This window comes from Cyprinodon tularosa, unplaced genomic scaffold (genome assembly GCF_016077235.1).
Source record: "Cyprinodon tularosa strain WSP-4 unplaced genomic scaffold, ASM1607723v1 ctg147, whole genome shotgun sequence".
NCBI lineage: Eukaryota > Metazoa > Chordata > Actinopteri > Cyprinodontiformes > Cyprinodontidae > Cyprinodon > Cyprinodon tularosa.
Window position 1 is genome coordinate 443,569 of NW_024038298.1, and position 22,012 is coordinate 465,580.

Below are 22,012 nucleotides of genomic sequence, written 5' to 3' on the forward strand. Positions count from 1 at the left end.
TTCCTGTTCTTAGTTGAAAGGAGGGCACCCGGTGTGGTCTTCTGCTGCTGTAGCCCATCTGCCTCAAAGTTCGATGTACTGTGCGTTCAGAGATGCTCTTCTGCCCACCTTGGTTGTAACGGGTGGTTATTTGAACCACTGTTGCCCTTCTATCAGCTCGAACCAGTCTGGCCATTCTCCTCTGACCTCTGGCATCAACAAGGCATTTCCGCCCACAGAACTGCCGCTCACTGGATGTTTTTTCTTTTTCGGACCATGCTCTGTAAACCCTAGAGATGGTTGTGCGTGAAAATCCCAGTAGATCAGCAGTTTCTGAAATACTCAGACTAGCCCTTCTGGCACCAACAATCATGCCACGTTCAAAGTCACTCAAATCACCTTTCTTCCCCATACTGATGCTCGCTTTGAACTGCAGGAGATTGTCTTGACCATGTCTACATGCCTAAATGCACTGAGTTGCCGCCATGTGATTGGCTGCTTAGAAATTAAGTGTTAACGAGCAGTTGGACAGGTGTACCTAATAAAGTGGCCGGTGAGTGTATGTAACTGATCCATACAAGTAACAGTAAAACAAGCAAACTTTTCACATGTGAAGATATAATTACTTTAAGACATGAACAAAAAGAGCATAAACATAAATAAAAAAACAAACAGAAAACGGCATAAGTGTCATTTAGACTATAATAGCGTAACATAACAATGGAGTTAGTTTTTCAATAAAAAAGTAATATGTATTTACATACAGGTAAGGGCACAATATAACTAGAAAAATCTAAAGCAGAGCGTTACAACAACTATCAAAGCGACTTTTCTTAAGCGTTAATTTTTACTGGAGGAATGAGCTGATAGATGATGTTGATTGGCTGAGGAGCTGCAGGGTGGGCGGGTGTTCACTGGTTCAATGACGGCGTTCCTAAAGAAAAACACTCACTGAACTCAAAGGCTAAATGTTGCTGCGATTTTCTCATTATATGCAGGAATAAAACTTATAAACTCAGTTGGAAGCATCTCAAATCTTAAGAAGCTCCTGACATCATCTAACCGCCAGCAACAGACTTACAACCACCTGCCAACATGCTGCTTTTACTTTCTCTACTGACTTCACTTATTTACCATTTTTTTCCCCCCGACACAAAAAAACTAGAATAATAGGTTAAGGCTGTTTTTCTGCACTAGTGTAACTCTCTTTAATTATATTGCAAAGTATATTTCATTTTTGTTAAACTGCTTGGAAATCATTATTTTCAGCCTCATAGCTATTCTAAAGCCAGCTGAAAGCTATCAACGTGCACAAATCTAAAGCTCTAAAACCTCTACATTAATTACAAGCAAAAAACAATTATATCTACATTACTATTTTAAAGCCCACTTGTTCAACTATATAGACCATGTTGCAGATTAATTAATGTTCAATGTTGATGTATAATCCTTTTAATTTAATTAATTATTAGGCATTTTAAATGTCATAGTTGGACTTCAATTAGCATTAAAGATTGAGGTAACGGGAACGTTCGCCTCTTAGGGACATTCTTAGGACGTTCTCCAAGGAGTTAAATCTTGGATCTTCCAAATAAAAACATAATCCTGAACCCAAAGGGGCTACAGAAAAACAAAACTACAGTTTGAAGAACAGAAGCCCTAAACTCAGTCCCATAGAGAGTTTGAGGGAAGAGATTAGGGGGAGTGCAAGCAAGGCAACCCACAAGCTTGACTCAGCTACTGCTTTTCTGTCAGGAGGAAGACTCTGTCTGATATTTAAAAAACATACAACAAAAAGTTCTGGTTTTAGCTGTTAAAGCTGACGAATGCTTCAGCAAACATAATTAATGCTTCTTTAATTATATCATCTTGAAAACATGATGGTAAATCTTCCCACCATGCAGGACAGCTGACACAAAAGCTGTGAGGATTCGCTGTCCATCATCACATCCCACCACCGTTGGTCTCCATGTCAGTCACATCAGACATAACGGCGTTGTTGTCAGATCCCGTCTGACTGCTGCCACTGAGAATTTTTGCACCCCAAACAATAAATGTTGTCCCAGTCTAAGTCAAGAAAAGGGTTGGATAGAGTGAGAGCTTAAAAAAAAAAACAAGTGCAGAGCTTCAAACGCACCGCCTGCCCCCCTTTCCACACTCAAAGTGTTTGAAGCTGATAGGAGAGGTGTTTATTCTTGTGTTCAGGCTGCAGCAGACCGGACCCGTCCAGCTACAAAGAACCAGGTGTCTTTCGTGCGGAGAGATGCAGAAACATCAAAGTTCTGACACAACCTGGGCTTTAAAAGGGGGAACGGACCTTTCGTTGCTCTCTTGGAGAATCGTTAATCTACAGAGACTAAATTTAGCTCACTAATTTCCTAAAAGACTCATCGGTGAGACAGAGCCGTACCAAGGGAGGCCCAATCAGGACCAATTCACCTCCCCAAAAGACCCAAGAGCTGCTTGTTCTGCTGACACCTGTGGTGTTCCTTAGACGCTTCCACAGCTACAACTCTGCTGTACACTCATTCCTTCAACCATATGCACCGAGGATGATCTTTATACAGTCAGAGGCTGTCTTACATCATCTCATCCCTTACAATCTGTCTGAGCAAAACGAGCGACACAAACGGGAATCCTAGGCCTCTCATGACGAGGTGTGTGCATTGAGTAATGAGCTGTCACGTCTGGTTGTAGCACGGTGGAGCAGAGAGCGCTACACCAGCAGCCGCTGCCCAGGGTGGAGCAAGCAGTTAAGCTCCTCTCTAGTCTGATGAAGTATTCACACCCACACCTTCAAATTCACAGATATTAAAACCACAACAACTGACGTATTTAATTGTAATTTCAAATAAAAGACAAAGACAGATCAGTAATGAATTGTGAAGTGAAAGGAAGAGGGTTTCCAACTTGTTTTTTCAATAAATACAATCACTAGAAATTAAATACCTTGGCTGTTAATAAGGCTGCACAACATTAGAAAAATAAGACATTGGCAGATTTATATGGCAGTTATGTTGACAGGATTTTACCACCATTGAGGTGATGGCGTAAAGACAAGTTAACAGAAACCAAACAACAACAACCCTACAATAAAATGCCTTACATGAAAACTATAAAGAATGTCCTAGTCAAAGCCCAGTCCAATAGAGACTCAAAACATTTTATAACTGAAATATAGAGGTCTGTCTGGGGTGGATCCATGTGGTGATGTGCAGAGCTGGTAGAGAAATAAGACTAATAAGACACCAAAGATACTTCCTCTTTGGTCTGTCACATAAAATCCCAATAAAACACAATCAAACATACGAGCATCTTTGCAAGGCGCTGCATTTGCTCTGAACTCAGGTAAATATTGAATGAGCAGGAAAGCAGGAGCTCCCTTTAGGGAAAGCTCTGAAGGAGGTGTGTTGAAAAACCTGTGAAGCCTTGACAGATCTAAATTTTCAAAGGGTCCTCTGTGTGTGGGCAGCCTCTGTTTGAAGGGCTTTGATTTAAGTGTATCGAAGCACCAAGATTGTAAATAGGAACAAGTTAAAAATAGACTCCACAGACCAAGGGCTGTTGTCTAGCGGAGATAATGTTAGACTTTGTGGATCCGTAAGCTGCTATTACTTTGAGTAAAACCTAGTAGGCGGACTATTACACAGCAGAATACACCTATAAATACAGAGGGAGGCCTATAAAAAGGCAAAGGTCGCAGAGTGTCCAATAACACAATTTACAATATCCAAAGGGTGAAAATGCTTTTGCAAAGTCTCGGCTTATCACCTCTTTAGACTACAGAAAAGCATCTGCAGTGAAACAGCAAAAGGGGGGGAAGAAATGTCACATATTCAAAAACGCAACACGGACTGTTTTATAAAACCGCTTAGCAAAGCAATGACAGCCACAGCAGTGGAGGCCTCACCAGGATCAGAATATTCTTGTTCCCATCTAGTTTGCATCCTCCTACGGTTTTTGCATAAACTTTTGGAACTACAGCTGGAATCGGCACGAGGCGTCCCTCCTGCGTCCCTCACAGAGATTCAATCCTCACCGGGAGCCAGACCACGGCATTGACGTCTCTGGGTGTTGATTTAACCCACAGGACAGCTGCACTGTGCCACTCTGAGCTCACATACACCCATTGAAAACTAAAGTGTGTCAATGGGGCAGGCTTAGTCCAGCGAGCGCACCAGCCGTCTCGCTTTACCCCATACACACACAGACACATGTTGAGCCGACAAGATCTGATCAAGAGGCTACATGTGACAGGGATAAAAAAGATCCAAACTGCTTGGGAGGGGAAAACTGGTGCGTGTTGCTCTGCATGCTTCACATAGGTCTTTTTTCCACTAACAAAGAAGCACCTTAATCTGTTAATACCACACATTGGGTTGCACTTCTTACATTATTTCTATGATTATCCTTTGTTTTTTTTTTTTTGTTTTACCACAAAAGGTCATGGTCACCTCCTCAGAAACTATAAGCCTTAGAAAGTGAGAGATCCAACTCATTTTAAAAGGGTGCCAAGCAGTTTCGTTTTCGTCAACGATGACAAAATTATTTGTTTGACGCTCCTTTTTTTCATGACGATAATGAAAACTGATGAGCTAAACATGGATCTTTGTAGACAAGACATAATAGAACCTTTAGTAGGTGGTCGGTCAGACATTTAAAATGCATCATTGTGCTGTGATCTGCTAAGCAGTATCAGTTGTACTACCGTGTCCTGTTTGGTCATGCCACCCACCTGGAGTGCAGCAGTGCAAATTCTGCATGACCACAGATGGACCATGGCAGCAGCAGTGGAGGTGAAAACAAGCCGCAATGGTAATGCGAACTGAACTGTTGACAAACTCTGCTCTTCCAGCTGTGCTTGTGCTGAAATGCCTCTTTGTGCGCTTAGTTCAGAGTCTGCGCTTTAGGCTCCACGCTGATGGTTCGCTCTCAGCAGTAAGGCTCTTCCTGCCCTCGCTACTTAATAAACTATATGTAGCTGATCATCCTCTGCCAAGCTTAAAAAAAAACCTTTGTCTGAATATAAAGATTTTATTTCTTCCAGCTCACAAGAGGTGATGCTAAACATTCTTTGATTTCCAACAAAGGAAATCCCTAAATTTTGTCAAAAGCAAATATTTAATTGTTTACTGCATATTTTTTTTAAAAGAGCCAGATGAAAAAGGTACATAGATCTTTGAATATTTCTCTCTCATAGCACTTTGTTCTGTCTACTTGAATATTTCAACATTTTCGTCACACATTTTTTAAATTTAGGTCTAGATTGCCATGGCATTAGAAGGTAATTATGTTGGTTCTCTGTGTAATTTTTATATCAGACCCCTATGAATTTCAATTTATATTGACCCCTGTGCAGCGCTAACCAGAGATAAATTCTTAGAAATAAAACCAAAAAATTGCCAAAGTGGAAAGAAGATTGCTTTTGTTCTTTGCTTTTTTTAGAGTAATTAAGATTTTAGTGAACTGTGTGTAATGCATAATTTATACAGTGAGGAAAATAGGGATTTGAATACCCTGCTATATTGCAAGTTCTCCCACTTAGAAATCATGGAGGGGTCTGAAATTGTCATTGTAGGTGCATGTCCACTGTGAAAGACAGTCTAAAAAAAATAAAAAATCCATAAACTAAAATGTATTATTTTATTTTACTATTTACTTGTATAAGAGTACCATAATATAGAGTACCATAATATAGAGTACCATAATATAGAGTACCAAATAAGTATATATAGAGTACCAAATAAGAATTTCAACACCTGTCTATCAGCTAGAAATCTAACCCTCATATTAACCAATATGATCTGTTGACCTAGATCTGCTACTTTCACAAATTTTGTGAGATACTTTGTTTTATAAAGTAGGGCATTAATTCATAAAAAAAAAGTTTATTTTAATATTGAAAATCTGTTTTCTGTCCAACAGCAATAATGAACTGCACGGCAGCATTCTATACCCAGCTATTATGGTATCTAGGCAAGAGCTGTCAGTCTGGTAATTAATCTGGCTGTTATTCGAAATTGTAAAGGTTAACTAGCCTGATAAACCAGACTAAATGTGAGATTAAATGTGATATACTGTCTGGCCCCGATGAATGAGACATCGGAAGACTGTTGATGACAACAACCCATTGTTTTTCAAACCTCTGTCTGTGCCTACTGGCCAATGCTCTGTCCAATGAGCACAACCGACTGTGACATAGTAAGCGCGACAGAAGCATGTCGGTAAAAAGCCGAATACGTCCTTCTTTAAAATGAATGAGCGTAGAGCCCCTTCCTGCTCACGTTTCAATGAAAACCCAAAGTCTAATCCTTCCAAAACTGATTCCCAAGCGAGAACTGTTCAATAGTAATTGCCATCTTCATTGTTGTGCTTTCTCCAGCATCGCGTCGCTTTGTCATCCCACCCTCAAAACCACACCAGCTTTGCATCCAGTAATTCAAAACATATCTCTGCGTTGTGATTGGCCCACCAGTTCTAGGGCCTGGGGCATTGATGGAGGCTAGACCAAACTCACAGGCAAAAATGATTTTGGCCGCTGGCAGGTGGGGCTAGTTTAATAGGCTAAAGTTTAGCATTCTTGTTAATTGCAACATAAAACAGACTAAAACAAGACTAAAATATTTTTGAGTTTTAATCAACTAAAACCGTCACATATAGTAATGACCAAAATGCAACTAAAACTAATAAGGGTTTTCATCCTGAAGACGAAAACTAAGACTAAATCTAAGATGGCTGTCAAAAAAAACACTGTTGCCAAGTTGCGCGATATACCAACCACAAAGAGATACATAAAAATGCTTAAAATGGAGATGAATTGGCAAAAAGAAATACTTTCCCACGCCTGCAAACTTTGAAAGTTGGGACGTGACGTGCTGTCAGTTCTGAGAAAGAGCTGACTCTACAGGGGAGCTTTGCAAAGGAGGAACTCAAAGATGAGGAAAATAAAAACCCAAAACTCTGATGTGGAGATATACATGCTTGCATAAACATGCACTGTGCTCACAGGCTGAGAGGTGTGAAGGTTTCTGAGACGCAGGCTAGAGCCAGAGGCAGAACCATCAGCCTGAGAGCCTGAAAAACTGGCTTGATGGAAGAGTGAGAGAGATGGAAGTTTTGCTGAAACAGGTCTCGTTTTGGTATTTGGTTTTTCTTTGGTTTGTTTTTTTAACACTGAGGCCTCAGTTTAACAATGACTACCTGTGGAAGAAGAGATTTATAACTCCAGGGCAGGCCTCTCTGTTAACCCACCTGTGACACAACACTGATTAATATGCAGCTTTATCAAGATAATGTGTGCGTTTCTGCACTTCTCTATAATAAACTGAACTCTACTGAGCAGCTGTGAACTCTACTGAAAAAAACAAAAGCACCTTCCACAGCAGAAGATGTTTGTTGGCAAATTCACTAAATAAATTTAAGGAAGTTACGTTTCTGAATAGATTTTTCACATTACAAAGATACAAAAAAAAACATTCACATGCAACACGCTCAACAACCATAGTTTAGTAAGTTTAGTAAACCATCAGTGCAGTGATTTTTATTTGTATTTAACGGATTGGTGAAGACACTGCTCCCAAATCTCCTCGACTTTAAAACACTGCCCAGTCTGAATGCTGTGGAGTTAAAACAAAACAACTAAATCAATCACATGACAGCAAGGCTGCGATGGATCACATGAGAGGAACAACAGCCAACAACGCAAACATATCTTGGCTCCTGTTCAGGCGTGGCTCTATCATGTGTCCCAAGTGCACAGCACAAAGCCATAAAGTCAGTCCTGAGCAATTTACAAGGAAACAAACAGCTGAGCAACAAGTCTGTGGAGTCTGACTCAGTCCCATCATTGTGGAGTAATTTACACAACTCTTGATAAACTTAATTATGCAGACTAAAATCAGTGATATGGGAGAAGTGAGATAGACTACAATAATTCATGACTTCCCAGAGCTGTAAATGTCCTCTGCAGCGAAACTCTCAGCTGAATTGGTAGAGCTCGTTTCAACTGGCTGCTGTCCAGGCGCCTTTTAGGCGTGGTCCATAAATCTTCATAACAAGAAAATATTTGGAGGAGTCAACGCAAACTTTTAAAACTTCAAAACGCGGCATCACTGGTAAAGCACGGTGGTGGTAGCATAAAGCTGCAGGTTTATTAGGACTACTCAAAACCATTATGACCATTATGAGTCAAAGGTGTTTTTAGGACAGATAAAGCAGGGGCTTTGAGCTTTTACACCGACCTACATGACACAACCGACTGATAACGGCTTCCCCACACCCAGGGGCGGCTCTGGTAACATTAAAGTAAGGGGATATGAAGAGGAAATGTTTACATTTTTACATCTTTATTACCATGTTCTAGCAGCAAAGGTCAAGATTTAAACTCAAGACGAAACCGAACTCTGCGAGACTGCAAATAAAACACACTTATTCTGTCAGACAAACGTCGTTTGTATTGCAATGTGATAAAATATCATTAAATGTGTAGCTGGTTTTGATTCTGTGTGAAAAAAAGAACTGGGCAGTAATTACTGCTTTAAAGTGCAGCAAAATAACCCGACTCATTCTCGTTGGGTCAAATTTCTACTAGAAGGGACGAGCTGCAGTTCCCTCCCTGAGAAGTGATGACTGAGACGGTTTGAACTCTGTATTCACAGCAGCAACTGGCTTATATCCTCTTCTGTTACCTGATGTCATCTTTTTGAAGCAGCTTGACCTGCAGATGAGGAACCGCCTCTGTGCGCCTCGGTCTGTGTGGCTTTTCCCTCGACAGAACAGTTCTTCTGAACAACTTTGAGTCCAATGCTTCATAATATTTACTTTAACCAGGCAGCCAGTGCCTCACCTCTAATCTTTGGGCTCTCCATCAGTCTGACAGGCCACACCAACGCAAACACACAGACCGAGCTGCTCTTAAATGGAACACGGCTATTTTATGTATGATTGCAGATTTTCTTCCCTTTTAGAGTTCACACTTCCTACAAGGTTTAAACTTTGTAATCCATTCTATTAAAAATCATCTCTTTAAGTTCTTTATGACATTTTTCTTTCTTTATGACAATCTAAGATAAATTGGGTGTTTGCTTTTTTTTTTTTCCCTACAAAAAGCAGTAATGATCAGCAGTGAGGTAAAGGGTCATTTCACTGTATTCTGTTGGTAACTAAACAAACTCAGATCAGTTCAATTCTGTAACTGTTACAGGTTTCAGGACAGGATTGTCTTGGATTAAATGCAGACCCTGTCAACCACATTCTGCAATCACTTGCTTGTTACCTGGACAGGAGCAAATTGGAATAAATGGCCGATTGAACTAAAAATAAATTACATAAACATGCCTGGAGGACAATTTGTATCGGATTCGGCAGAACCAGAGTTAAAAAGTTTATTCCTACCAATAATCAGATTAGCATACATGTTAATGATTGTCAGGATTAAGTCATTCTGAATGATCCAAGCTGATCCATGTAATCATGTATTATATAAACAGTACAACTGGTAAAACAGTATAACACTTTTTTGAATGCAAATACATTAAATAAAATTTTGTGTAAACATAAATAAAACTACCAAATATTAGGACTTTCAATGCCTCTATTTGAGCCCATTAGGAGAGGAGACCAACAGCATTATAACATGATAAGACTATATGATAAGTAGGGTTGTGTTGGTGGAAAAATATTTAATCCATTTGGCGGATTTTCAGCCACCCAATATAATATTGCTGTTTCAGTTCCCAATATCGATTTAAAAAACTTTTAATTTTTAAAACAATGAGGGAAAATGGGCTACCTCTGCACCGCCACTCAGTAGATGGCACCACGGGAACTTTTGCGGCGCACCAAAGCACCATTTATGCAGTTGAGGAGGTCAAAGTAAAAGATGTAGACCGACTCAAACCCCAAACAACATGGATTGTGAGGAACATATACAGCAATTGCTTTTTTATCTATACATTTAATTTTGATATCTGGGTAAAATATAGCAATATATAGTGATATTGCAATATCATATACATTTCGATAATGTCATATACATACATTTTGACAGAAATAAAAAGCCTATAAAACTATTTTATAAACTGGAAAAGGGTTAAATCAACCCCCAGACTTTTCCAGGGTCCAAAGGAACCTAAGAGAGACCCAATTTGCTCTTTCAGCTCAAATGTGGACGATCAGGTGCCTCAGAGGCAGGCTTTAAATGCAGTAGACGACACAATGTAGATCTAAAATCTTGCAAATAACAAAAAAAAAGGAACTATACCACACAGAACTAACCCCATTTGAATGGGTTTGATCTGGGGTTGACATTTCTCCTCCAAGGTGTTTCAGGTTACACCCTGGAGATCTCAGGTGGAAAATAAATCGTTACAAAGAGCCGTCAGGCCTGTTTCAGTCCCCATGATGACATTTTCAGCTGCTTATTCAAATTGTGACGAAACAAGAAGCAGGTCAGAGCATGACACGGTTAACAGGTGGTTTAACATTAAAACATGGTTTAAGTAAAGACCTCCTAGATGATAAAGCTGTAATAACAGCATTAAGGTAGCATGAAGAGAGATTAGCTCAATGTGCTCAGGTTTAGGGAAGCTTTTCCACCGTCTGCTTCAGTGTATGGATCTATTAGTATGAGTGAATCAGTTCATCGTGGTTTTTTTCTTATTTTTCTGAGCGACAGCTGCAAGGCCGACAGCGTGGGCCCACCTCGACACAGCAAGCCACCACGCAAGGTCAACCTTGTTTACGTTTCCTTACCCAGATCCATCTGAATCGCTAAAAAAAAACTGCCCACGAGCTACAAGAACGAGAAAATACCCACATTAATATTCATTAGTGATTATCACGGCTGAAAATAGAAATATAAGTCTGAGCATAAGCGGTGAGCAGCACGCTGCCGGATAAATTGTACCAGAGCCGTTTCAGGCAAGAGTCTGTGGGCTGAACAGACGGAAAGCAAAATGAAATGTTTGCCTGTTTCTGAGGTGCTGCGGAGGAGCCTGTGCTTCACATCTCAAAATGGCTGGTGTCATATTAGTGATGCTCCTCTTTCCAGATGTAAACCGGCAGACACACCCTCTGAGAGCCTGTCAACACTGAGCTGGGGGGGTCAGTGTTGCCCGTGACGGCTGTGGGACAGATCTGGTCATGATGGTGAAATTCTCTCATTTGGGAAGACAGGTTGTTGAGCTGTCAGATATATGCATTTAAAAAAACAAAAACCTTCATTATGCTCTAAACGTATATTCTGTATCCTTTTTTTTTCCCTCAAAGCAATACATTGCATTTGTTGTTGCTGAACACAAATCCTCCTACTGGCGCTAATTCTGTCCAATAATTTGTGGTTTTGAACCTGATTCTCAACATGGGGAGGTTTTCACAGAGCTTCAAATGCATGTTCCAAAAGATTCTATGTTACTGCAGTTTAACGACATTGCTATTTCAGTAAAAAAAAATAAAAAATAAAAAAATATTAGATGTACAACAGAATCACACCTCCTGCTATTTCTCCCATTATAAAAATAACTACAGGAATTAATTCATAGAGCAACAAATTATTGCGTAATCAATCGTAAAGCAGGAGAAAGATCAGCTTTTATCTTTTTCCTTTTAAATACAAACTAGAATTATAACCCTGAGTGTTTTAGGATATAACAGTTTTGTTTTTTAACCCCCCTTAAATAAATGGTGCTCATCCGGAGAACAAATTTGACCGGCGACGCAGCTGTGAAGCAGTCTACAAGAAAGGGACAGAGCAGGCTGTACCTCCTCCTAAAGGAAGCTTAGGTCCTTCAGTGTTTAGTCTGTTGTGGAGAGTGTGATATGTTCTGCCATCCTCAGCTGGAGTGACAGCATCAGAGAAAATGACTTAAAGTAGCTCAACAAGCAAAAAAAAAAACAAAGAAGGCCATCTCTGTTCTAGGGACTCCTCTAGAACCTCTGGAGATTATTTCCCAAAGGTAAATAATTCATAAAGTGAAAAAGATTATGGACAAGAGACAGCATCCTCTTCAGAAACATTTTTAAACAAAAACAAAGTGTCTTCAGTCAGATGCTTCTCCAGACCCGGTGCAAGACAGACAGCTACAGAAGATCCTCCCTGCCTACAGCTATCAACACCTACATGAACTGGTTAAAAAAACCTAGAAGTTATTGCAACATTTAATTTTCCTTTGAAATTAACTTTTGAACTGAATTAGCTCTCATCTTTTTATAGCTTATGCACAAACTAACTGCAAACCCAAATGCTGTTGGCCAGTAAAAATATTATGTAATGCATTTCATTTGAAAGCTTAAATCTAATCGTTCCTAGAGAAATGTGTACAAACTATGTATGTTTTACCCAACCTGAGCTATGCAACTTCAAACATGTCAAAAAAAAAAAAATTATTTCTTCCATTGCATAAAAATGCAATTTTCATATTATATAATCTTGCGTATAATTCATAGTTGACCCTTTCCAACTCGCTACACTTGTTCAAGATATATATATATATATATATATATATATATATATATATATTAGGGCTGCAACTAACTTTAAAAATCGATGAATCTGCCGATTATTTTTTCGATTAATCGATGAATCGGACAAAAAATATTTTTTATACTTACCTCTTTATTCCAAAATAAACATTTTAGACAGAACAAACAAGCACACAAGTACAGGTTGCTCATTAACTGTACTGGTGCAATATGAAAAATAAATGTTTATGTTAAAACTACGCAAACTTACATGAGAAATGTAACTGTACATCCACAAAATATAGGCTACTTTGTTTCATAAAGCGCAAAAAAAGACATTTTTTGTTTAAAAGCCCCTAAGGGGTTCAAACAATAGGTCCCCCCATTTCAACCAATGAGTTTTTTTAGACTAGAAGAGTTCTGCCTTTTAAGACAGGAAAGTATAGCAGTTAAAGTTGCTACTTGAGAAAATACTTGACCATAGAGATAAAAATAGCCCTGTGATTCAAATTATAAATTGTATTTGGAATAAAAATGAGAGAACTAGGGCTAAAAAACACATCCTCCAAAGACAGATATTTACATGGGAATGTGGCATATAATTAATTGACATATTACTGATCTTGCTGGATTTTATTCTGCTTTACTTCCATAAATTGCAGCATCTTCTTTACTTTATCTTTGCCAGAAGATTTAAACTTTAAAAGCCTTGCTCTCATAATTTGAAGTTAATTTATTTATAAAGGCTGTTTTAATTATTGTAATCAATTTGCGCCTTCGATCCCGGCGCATGCGCGCTTCATTTGCAGTCTGGACGCTGAGGGTAAACATCCTCTGACTGCAGCGCTGAAAGGGACTCCTGTGGGAGAACGGGGTTGAGATGGGGGAGGCGCCTCACGGCAGAGTAGGAACGATACATGCGTTCACGTAAGAGTCTCCAAAGGCCGCCAGTGACACCGTAAAAAGTCACCAGATTTGTCACTATTCGCTTTTTTTTTTGTTTTTATAGTCGCTGGAGGGGTCTGAAAAGTCGCTAAATATAGCGACAAAGTCGCTGAGTTGGCAACACTGCGCACCTGCGGTGCTGACTCGCTCTGCCGTAATTTTTTTTTCTTCCCCCGTTTCAGTCAAGTGGCAGTGATGACGGCGGCGGCGGATGACGCATTAATCGCGCGACACAACTAATCGATGATGAAATTCGTTGCCAACGCTTTTAAAAGTCGATTTTTATCGATTTTATCGATTCGTTGTTGCAGCCCTACTATATATATATATATATATATATATATATATATATAAAAAAGTTAAAAGTCTAGTTATATCTAGTTATAAGCAGTATGAAACTGTAAGCCTTTTTGTATGGAAAAGGTCAATTTGATCCAAATTAGGACAAAAAGCGCCCAACTGGATTATTTGAATGTTATGACTAATTGGACAATTAAAAAACCACATTTCTACATGTAGCTTTACACCAATTTTCATTCAAGAAGTTTCTTTTATAATATTTCGAATTTTCATCTTTCAGAAATTTGACACACAATTTCTGTACATATCCTCCAATTATTTCTCCTCGGAATACATAAATAAACATCATTGTTTCAGCCCGCCCCTACACCTCTGATTAGAAAGTGTATCTTATTGGTTAACAAAATACATCAATCAAAGTTTTATTGGTCGCAGAGTTGTGGAATTCCAATGAAATGAAGACTCTAGTGAAAGGCTACAGTGACGATGGCGTTTCTTACATGGAGTGATTTTTTTCATCCAGTATTCTGGATACTGAGAATTTCGGAGCAGATGAATTGGTAAATAAGCGTAGACAATTTAAAATGTAAAACACACATCTCATGACACATAAATATGTGTTTCTATCCTTATATTTTTACTGTTTCATAGGAAAAAAAATTGCTTGATGGATTATTAATTTGTGGGATATACAAATTGGTATTCCTTTTCTGTGGAGTGGTATGGACAAAATGAGCCCACATTAGCCAGGATAGAACGCGTTTTGGAATAATAGACGAAAACAAGATAAGAAGGGAAAATTATGACCTCTAATTTGATGACCAATTCTTAATTATTGCCGTTTGTGGAGTATAGTTGGCTTATAATTGAGTTAATGGTTGTTTTCTTTGGGATCAGCTGATTCTAGAGGTACAACATGTTGGGTTTTGTTTAGAAACAAGCCAGCCATTCAGCGCAGGAGGAAACGTGATGTCAAGCCGACCCAAGTATGGGGGAAGGGAACTAAGGTTAAATAATAGCTTTCCTCTCACTACTTTTATCACCCGTTCTACAGATTCTCCCACCTAAGCTGTTGATCCTGGCAGCTCCTCCAGAGTTTAGGTGGAACTGCTGCTTTAAGCCTCCTCACTGAAGTCTGGATCTCTGTGCCGTTTGTTCGCTAATGATCTAACAGCTGGATCCTTCACAGCTGGATCCACTTTGAATTAATCCCAAATTACGTCTAATATAAAACATTTACAAAGTCGTACTATTTTTTTCTGCTTCACAATAAAACTCGATTTTGTGTCATTTTACTAAATAAACTAAACAGCACAGTGACATTTGTGACCATATTTAGGGACGCACCGATCAGCCGATACAAATTTTTCCTCCAAACTGATTATTTTTATTTAACTGATACCGGCAGGAGTTATAAGGTCACAATCTTGTTTAACTGAAAAACATTTAAACATTACGTGCAAAACAAAACAAACTTGTTTTAACTGTATATAAGGTAGGGCACACAAATATAAAAAAAAAAAAGGGGTTTAGAGCATAAACACTGGCTAACTTTAAGACCTTTGTGGAAGATCGGTTTCATGCGCATCGGCACACTGATCACTCCAAATGAAGGAAATGGTGGCCAATTCAACGATTTTCATGATTACATAAAAAACTGATTAGCTTCCTTTCAATAACATGAACTGCAGCCAAATTTCATAAGTCTGATCAGCATGTTTATCACCTGTTCATCAGATTAATTCCTATAGTACTTTATGAGTTCAATAAACTTTGAATGAAGGTTCCTCCAAAGAGATTATCATGTAGGCTTGCAGACAACCTTCTGTTTCCTTTGCACAATAAAGAGATAAGATCCTGTTACTTCAGGGGCAGAAAAGAGGAAGGAAAGATAAAAAAAAAAAAAAAAAAGAAATAGTAAAAAAAAACTAAAAAAAACTGATGCAGTACCCTGCCTCCAATTCCTTGCTCCAGCTGAGCATAAGCTGAAATGTAAACACAGTCAGGGACACAGACAGAGATGCAGCCACAGGCGCAAGCATTACCCGCCAAAGGCTGCACCACCGATCCCTTATGACATAAAAGGCAAAGAGTCAGAAAAGCGACCTGGAAAAAAAAATACAGCCCACAACCACGTAGCGGCACATCTACTGCAGTGCACGCAGACACGTTGAAAACCCAAAAACCACATCAGAAACTGCAGCTTTCACATCTGATGCAGCAGCACTTGCAGGTTTGACCGTTACCGGTTCGGTTTGGACGACCCGGGCGTCCGGTGCTGCCCTCTGATCAAACAGGGGGATCAGGTTATGCTGGCCTTGTGCTTTCTGCACCGCAGTGTGGACTACATCATCCCACCTGACAGCGTTGGCCTCTGCCCCATAGAGAGCATAACGGCTGCAAAGCAAACAAACGGCATGCGAGAGACAGACACGGGGGCTTCCTCCAACGCCCAGACAAGAAGACTCGCTGGTCACCAAGGAAACCTACCACAAATTGTTGCTTGAAGACCCTGACGGGGCAAAATGCTCATCTGAGCTGCTTTTCATCAGCTGGGGGTTAAAAGGGCACAGGGCAAAGGATGATGATGATGATGATAGAGAGGGTGAGGACAGAGAGGAGGAGGTTGGCTAGGAATAGCTCCTCCTCACGCCTTGCAGAAATGGAGCAAGAAGTTTTGGTGTTTTCTGCAGTCACCAGATAAAAAAAAAAAAAGCTGTATGTGAGCGATAAGCAAACACATAAACACCACGCTGTGCAGGAAAGACTTGAAGGAAGGTCGACGGGGGCGGAGAGATGAGAAATAAAGCAGAGAGTGGGCTCCAAATCACCATTGGTAGCCTCTAACCCAGCTTTCTAAAGAGTGTTCATGTCCAGACTTAAATAATCAGATTTGTCCTTTCTTTTTTTTTTTTTTAAAGCATGTTCAGTGTGGCTTTAAGGCAGATATTTCTGCAATGTGATATTGACTATAATCTGACACTCAAAATCGTTTTCTCATACGGCTACCTTCACTTCGCCTTATGCATAGAAATCGCCTAAATCAGATCCAAGACTTTTCCAGCAAGCCCCGCAGTGTCCACAGCCGGGAGCTGCACAACAAATGATGAAAGAAATACGCCGATACGTCAGATTTCAAGCAGTAATCGTCAGCGGCTGGTAAGGAAGTCCTTACATAAATCAGCCTTACTAAGTAGGGGGTTGATCTGAAGGCACGCAGCTGGGAAACTCCTGGAGGAGGTTTAAAACAGACATGATGCTAATGAGCTGCAAATAAGCCCGTTTTATCAAATCTAACTGTTCCAACTGTGACTTTGTTGCTCATTTCCAGCAGCTGTCCTCAGCAGTCATAAACACATGGCCAATCCTCGGTATAAGCAAACTTTATGACTGCTTACAGAAATGATTGATACAAAATTCAAAACTTATTTACAGGTTTGTGCAGAGTGTGTCATAAGAAACTCAATCACTGTGAACCGGTGAACTAGTTAGCTTTCTAGTTTTGTTAAAAAAGGCATCATTAACTGCTTTATTAGCTGTGATCTCAGTAGCAACCGGGCTTGTCTTTCACTTTCTTATTCAGATGACAAACGGCCTAAGGTGATGTGATGACTGAGATCTTTGGGATTCTGACACATCGCACCGTTTTCATCTGAATTTCAAGTTAACGGCTTTTATTTAGCCTTTAAGGGAAGAGTCATAATTAATAGAGATGAATAATAAAAGGTGGAATGTTGGAAACGTTAAAAACATTAAGACATGTGTAAACCGTCTACTGTTTGTTAAGTAACCAATTTATTGTGACAAGTCAAATTCAAACTACGAACAAACCTCACTGAAAAATGAACCCAGTCCACATTAGATCCAGTCTGTAACCTATGAAACATGTTATTATCATGTTGTCTGCATCTGGTGACGTCACATGAGCCCTAAATCTACTGATCGTTGTTCCTAACAGATCCTTAGCTTCCTTATTTCCTTTTACTCTTCCTAATATGCCTAATAGTTTAAAAAGGCGTACACTTGTATTCTGCATAACTACAGAAACGTACTGTACCCGCTCCTGAGAGGAAACGCCTATTAAACATGTGTGAGAGCGTGCACGAGCCCATTTTCTCCTTGTGCACGCTCTGTTTAAAAGTTGCTGTTTGCATCACTCATACAAGCTTACTTTCCAAAAGAACATTTGCAATTCTTCCACTATGTCAGAATCACCACACGTAAGTAAAAATTGGGACGAGCATATAGGACGGCCTTACTTAAACATATCACCAGAATGATTGACAATTAGGAGGACCACTTATTTTGATGATCCACCTGCAAAAAAAAAAATCCTCCTCTGTACCTTTAAGCAAACAGCTAGATTTCTATTAAAATCTGAGAGAAACTAGGTCAATATTCTGCTAATGCAGAAAAAAAAACTACATTTTTACAATTGTGGAATTTGTTTTCTTTGTTTTTATAAAAAAAAATGTTGAAAATGCAACATTTCTGGTGTTTAAACAAAGAAAGGAATTTAAAATCACAAGTGAACATTTGTTTACACCAAATCTCCTCATCCCACTACTACTACTTCCTGTTGCCTCCTCCATCTATTTCTGTTATTGTGACATCCGGTTGTTGATCATTTGACTCATGTGAAGTGAAGAAAGCATGAAAATGTATTTTCTTGTGCAACCTTAAAGGAAATTATGTTTCAACACTATCAAAATGAACAAAATAGGGTGTAGAGCAGTGATTTTTTTCTGTTATGGCTTAATAGTGGATTTAAACAGGAGATAATGGTGAATACCAGTGTTCACAAGTGGGAAACTGGGAGAAAACCACCTTGGAGATTGTGCCACTTTAACCTAAACTTGGCCTCTAATGGAAAGCCCTGTCAGACATGGCCGGTTCTAGACAGGGAGCCAACAGGGGCCAGTGTCCCTATACAACCAGTCCCAGTCCCTGTACTGAAAACACAGCAGAATCTTTGGTATAGGTCAATTTTTCTTAGAGTGTATTTTCCCTTCATTTAAAGGGGAAATAAACATTGCAGATGGAATAAGATAATTTATGTTAAAACAAGAAAAAACTCCCTCATTTTAGGTGCGTGATATCTAATTATCTTATTTTAAGAGTAGAAATACTCCTTTGGCAGGTCAGCTTATTTACCTGTTCAAATTCACTTAAAATAATTATTTTTAGTGCAATTCTACATCAGTTCCTTATGATGACATGCGCTGACGGAAGAGACCATTACTGATTTGTCCTTTTAACCAATTCAATATTCTACATGGACAATTTCCGCAAAGTTGGAAAGTTGGAAATGACAGTCTTCTTTAAGCTTCAATCGTACCAAGATAGGATCATAGGCTACGTTCACACTGCAGTCTGAAGTGACCCAAATCCAATTTTTTTACCCGTATACGACCTCGATCTGATCTTTTTATGGCAGTCTGAACAACACAGATCTGATTTTTTCCAATGCGACCCAGGCCACTTGGCTCGGTGGTCCTGAATCCGATATAAATCTGATCTTTTCAAATGCGACCTGTGTGTGAACGGCCAGGTCGCATTCATCCGACCTGAACGCCATTAATACCCGACAAAGGTCACTATTCTGCGTCTTGCTACGCAGAAGCAACAGGAAAAGCAACAACCATGGCGGACGATGATGCGGACGCTGGCTGGCTTGTGACGTCATTGCTTCCTCCACCATGCATGCAGGACACATAAGCTGTATGAATGCATTTCACACAGGAGATCACATACTAATCGCATATATTTGGAAATGCGAATGGCAACGCAAAAAAAATCGGATTTCACAAAAAAATCGGAATTGAGCATCAAAGCCTGCAGTGGGAACGTAGCCATAGTTGAAGTGTTAAACCTTGGCTTTATGGCTAAAAAAATAAGCGAAGGAAATGTACTCTTGCATTCTTGTGCCTTATGTTATTTGTTTTGCTCTGTGCTCCCATAAACTAATTTTTTTTGTATAGAACCACCACTGCTGTCAAAGGTCGTCTGTAGTAGAGGCCTGCGCGGGACAGATTTTCCAGTCCCGTGCCTGCCCGCTCCCGCAAAGAATTATGATTTTCAGTCCTGCTCCCGCCCGCACCTGTAATAGTTTGTCCCGCAAGCAATTCCCGCATGATTCCGACGTTCGCCTACTGCTCAAGGCAATTCGTGTCATATGTACGTATGAAATAAAAATATAATAAGTTATAATTAATAATTTTAAACACCATATGATGGAGCCCCACCCAGCACATGTGATGTATATATATGATAGACATAGACTGATAATTTCTGACTTTATTTTACATTTTAAAACACGTTGTTAGTTTGCGGGACTGCCACTTATCACCACTCCCGCCCCCACACGCACTGAGCTTTCAATATTTGTCCCACGCCACACTGCTTTGCGTTGGGTCCCGCGAATCCTGCAGGACTCTAGTCTGTAGCTTCAGCTCTTGTGATTTTTTTTTTTTTACAAACTGGTAGTGGAACAACATAATAAATCTGGATAGTATATTTAAAGTATATTTTAATGAATGATCAAAGATGGAGTAAGTTTAAATTGTCAGACAGGGGGCCCACATGAGATCTGGGTCCTCATTCAATCTTGCTCCGGCTCTGCATGAAGCAGCAGCAGACATAATAAGCAACAGTTTGATATTTCAAGCCAAAAAGCATTTCTTGTGCTTGAAAGGGGAGGGAGGTGGAAGTCAGCAGTCTGTGCAGGACCAGCGGCATGCAGCTCCGTCCAGTCCCCAGGCTCCAACAGCTGTGTACGGGCTGCACCAGCGGCAGACACTGGGCGCTTTGTTCCACGCAGGGCAGGCAGATCCGCGGGACCCGTGTCTGTGTGTGCTTTCCTTTCCCTTCAGGAGTAACAGGCCTGCAGCTTCGGTGCGCACAGGTCTCCCCTCTGTCTCTACTCAAACAGTCGGCCTCAGTGGGACAGGGCGGCACAGCCAGGCAGGGGGGAGTGGAAAATTTAGACTGAGCCAAAGCTGTCCGAATCGGAAAGCGCGTCTCACTTTCGCTTCTTCTTGTGTTAAAATTAACGTCAAACTAATATATATATATATATATATATATATATAAATATGTATGTTTTTTGAAAAGCAGTAATGTCTGAGTGAGCTTCCAGACAACCAAACCCCCGAAGCTCCGTGTGTGAGGAGGAAGCAGAGCGCAGCGCATAATCACGGTTAACTCAGAGAAATGACACAACGTGGCTCCGGCTGGAGCATTAAAACGCACCAATGGGAGCTGATACTTACTGAGAGGAACCGGTGCTGCTCGGTCCACAGGAGTTAGAGCCAGACAGCTGGCGGTCTTCCGGGACTGTTGTGCCGGGGAGTGAGATCGGAGCTATGGAGACTGGGAAGCTGAGAGCTGAAAGGTATGAACGTAAACTGTGGGCTGCGTCATTTTACCAGGATGCCACTAATGCGCGGCGCGCAGCAGCGCAGCCATCTTACCCCACCGACCCACCAATCACTGCTGGCAGCGGGGGCCAGCAGTGACGGAGCGGAGGGCTGGATCACATCAAATGCGGGGTTCCATTTCCACTTACCTTGCTTTAATTCATGCAGAAATTACTCACATTTATATAGAAACCTATATTCCGTTTGCAGGATTTTTTTTAACACGTTAAATGTTAACCTACGGATACGGAAGAGGTTAGCTGATTTTTAAATTTATTTCAGTTAAAATTCTGAGAAAAAAGTCAGAATTCTAAGAAAATGTCAGAATTCTGACTTTTTTTCTCAGAATTTTAACTGAAATAAAATTTAAAAATCAGCTAACTTTTTTTCAATCTCAGAATTCTGACTTTTTTCTCCGAATTCTGACTTTTTCCCCATATTAAACTGAAATAAAATTTCAAAATCAGTGAACTTTTTTTTATTTTTCAGTGGCCCTAATCATCTTCCGTATTAACCTCGTTTTTTTCTAAATAATTAGTTCGCAAAACTTAACTTGCAACCCATAAAACCCCATAAACGTTTCACATAAGTATGGAGGGCCAAAAGTGCCTAAATTTTGTGCCACATATTCCTTAAAATTATTGCTTTAAGTTTTTGTTTGGCAGTTAAAAAAACATGAAGGAATTATTGAATAAAATACATAATCTATTACTAGTCATATATTCACTCTAGGAGCCAATTATTTTTTGTAAATAATTAACGTTTTTTGTTTTTGCGCTTAATCTAGTTTATTTTTACTTTATTGTTTGATATCTGTTATGAGATTATGTTTTTTGGATATTTAGTCATGTTCCTTTGTTATGGTTAGTTATGATTAATTGGGTGAATAATTTTTTATAAATAGGCTGTCA

The 22,012-nt window shown here is 39.7% G+C and overlaps 1 protein-coding gene across 1 annotated transcript in view; it reads right to left on the reverse strand.

The window, feature by feature from the left end:
* zgc:92140 (uncharacterized protein LOC447854 homolog) overlaps positions 1 to 21,179 on the reverse strand; it is a 45,565-nt gene extending 24,386 nt beyond the window's left edge. Inside the window, exon 1 of the mRNA XM_038279033.1 lies at positions 20,955 to 21,179. The gene's annotated coding sequence lies outside the window, so the exon portion shown is untranslated. The remainder of the gene's footprint in view (positions 1 to 20,954) is intronic.
* Positions 21,180 to 22,012: the final 833 nt, after the last annotated feature.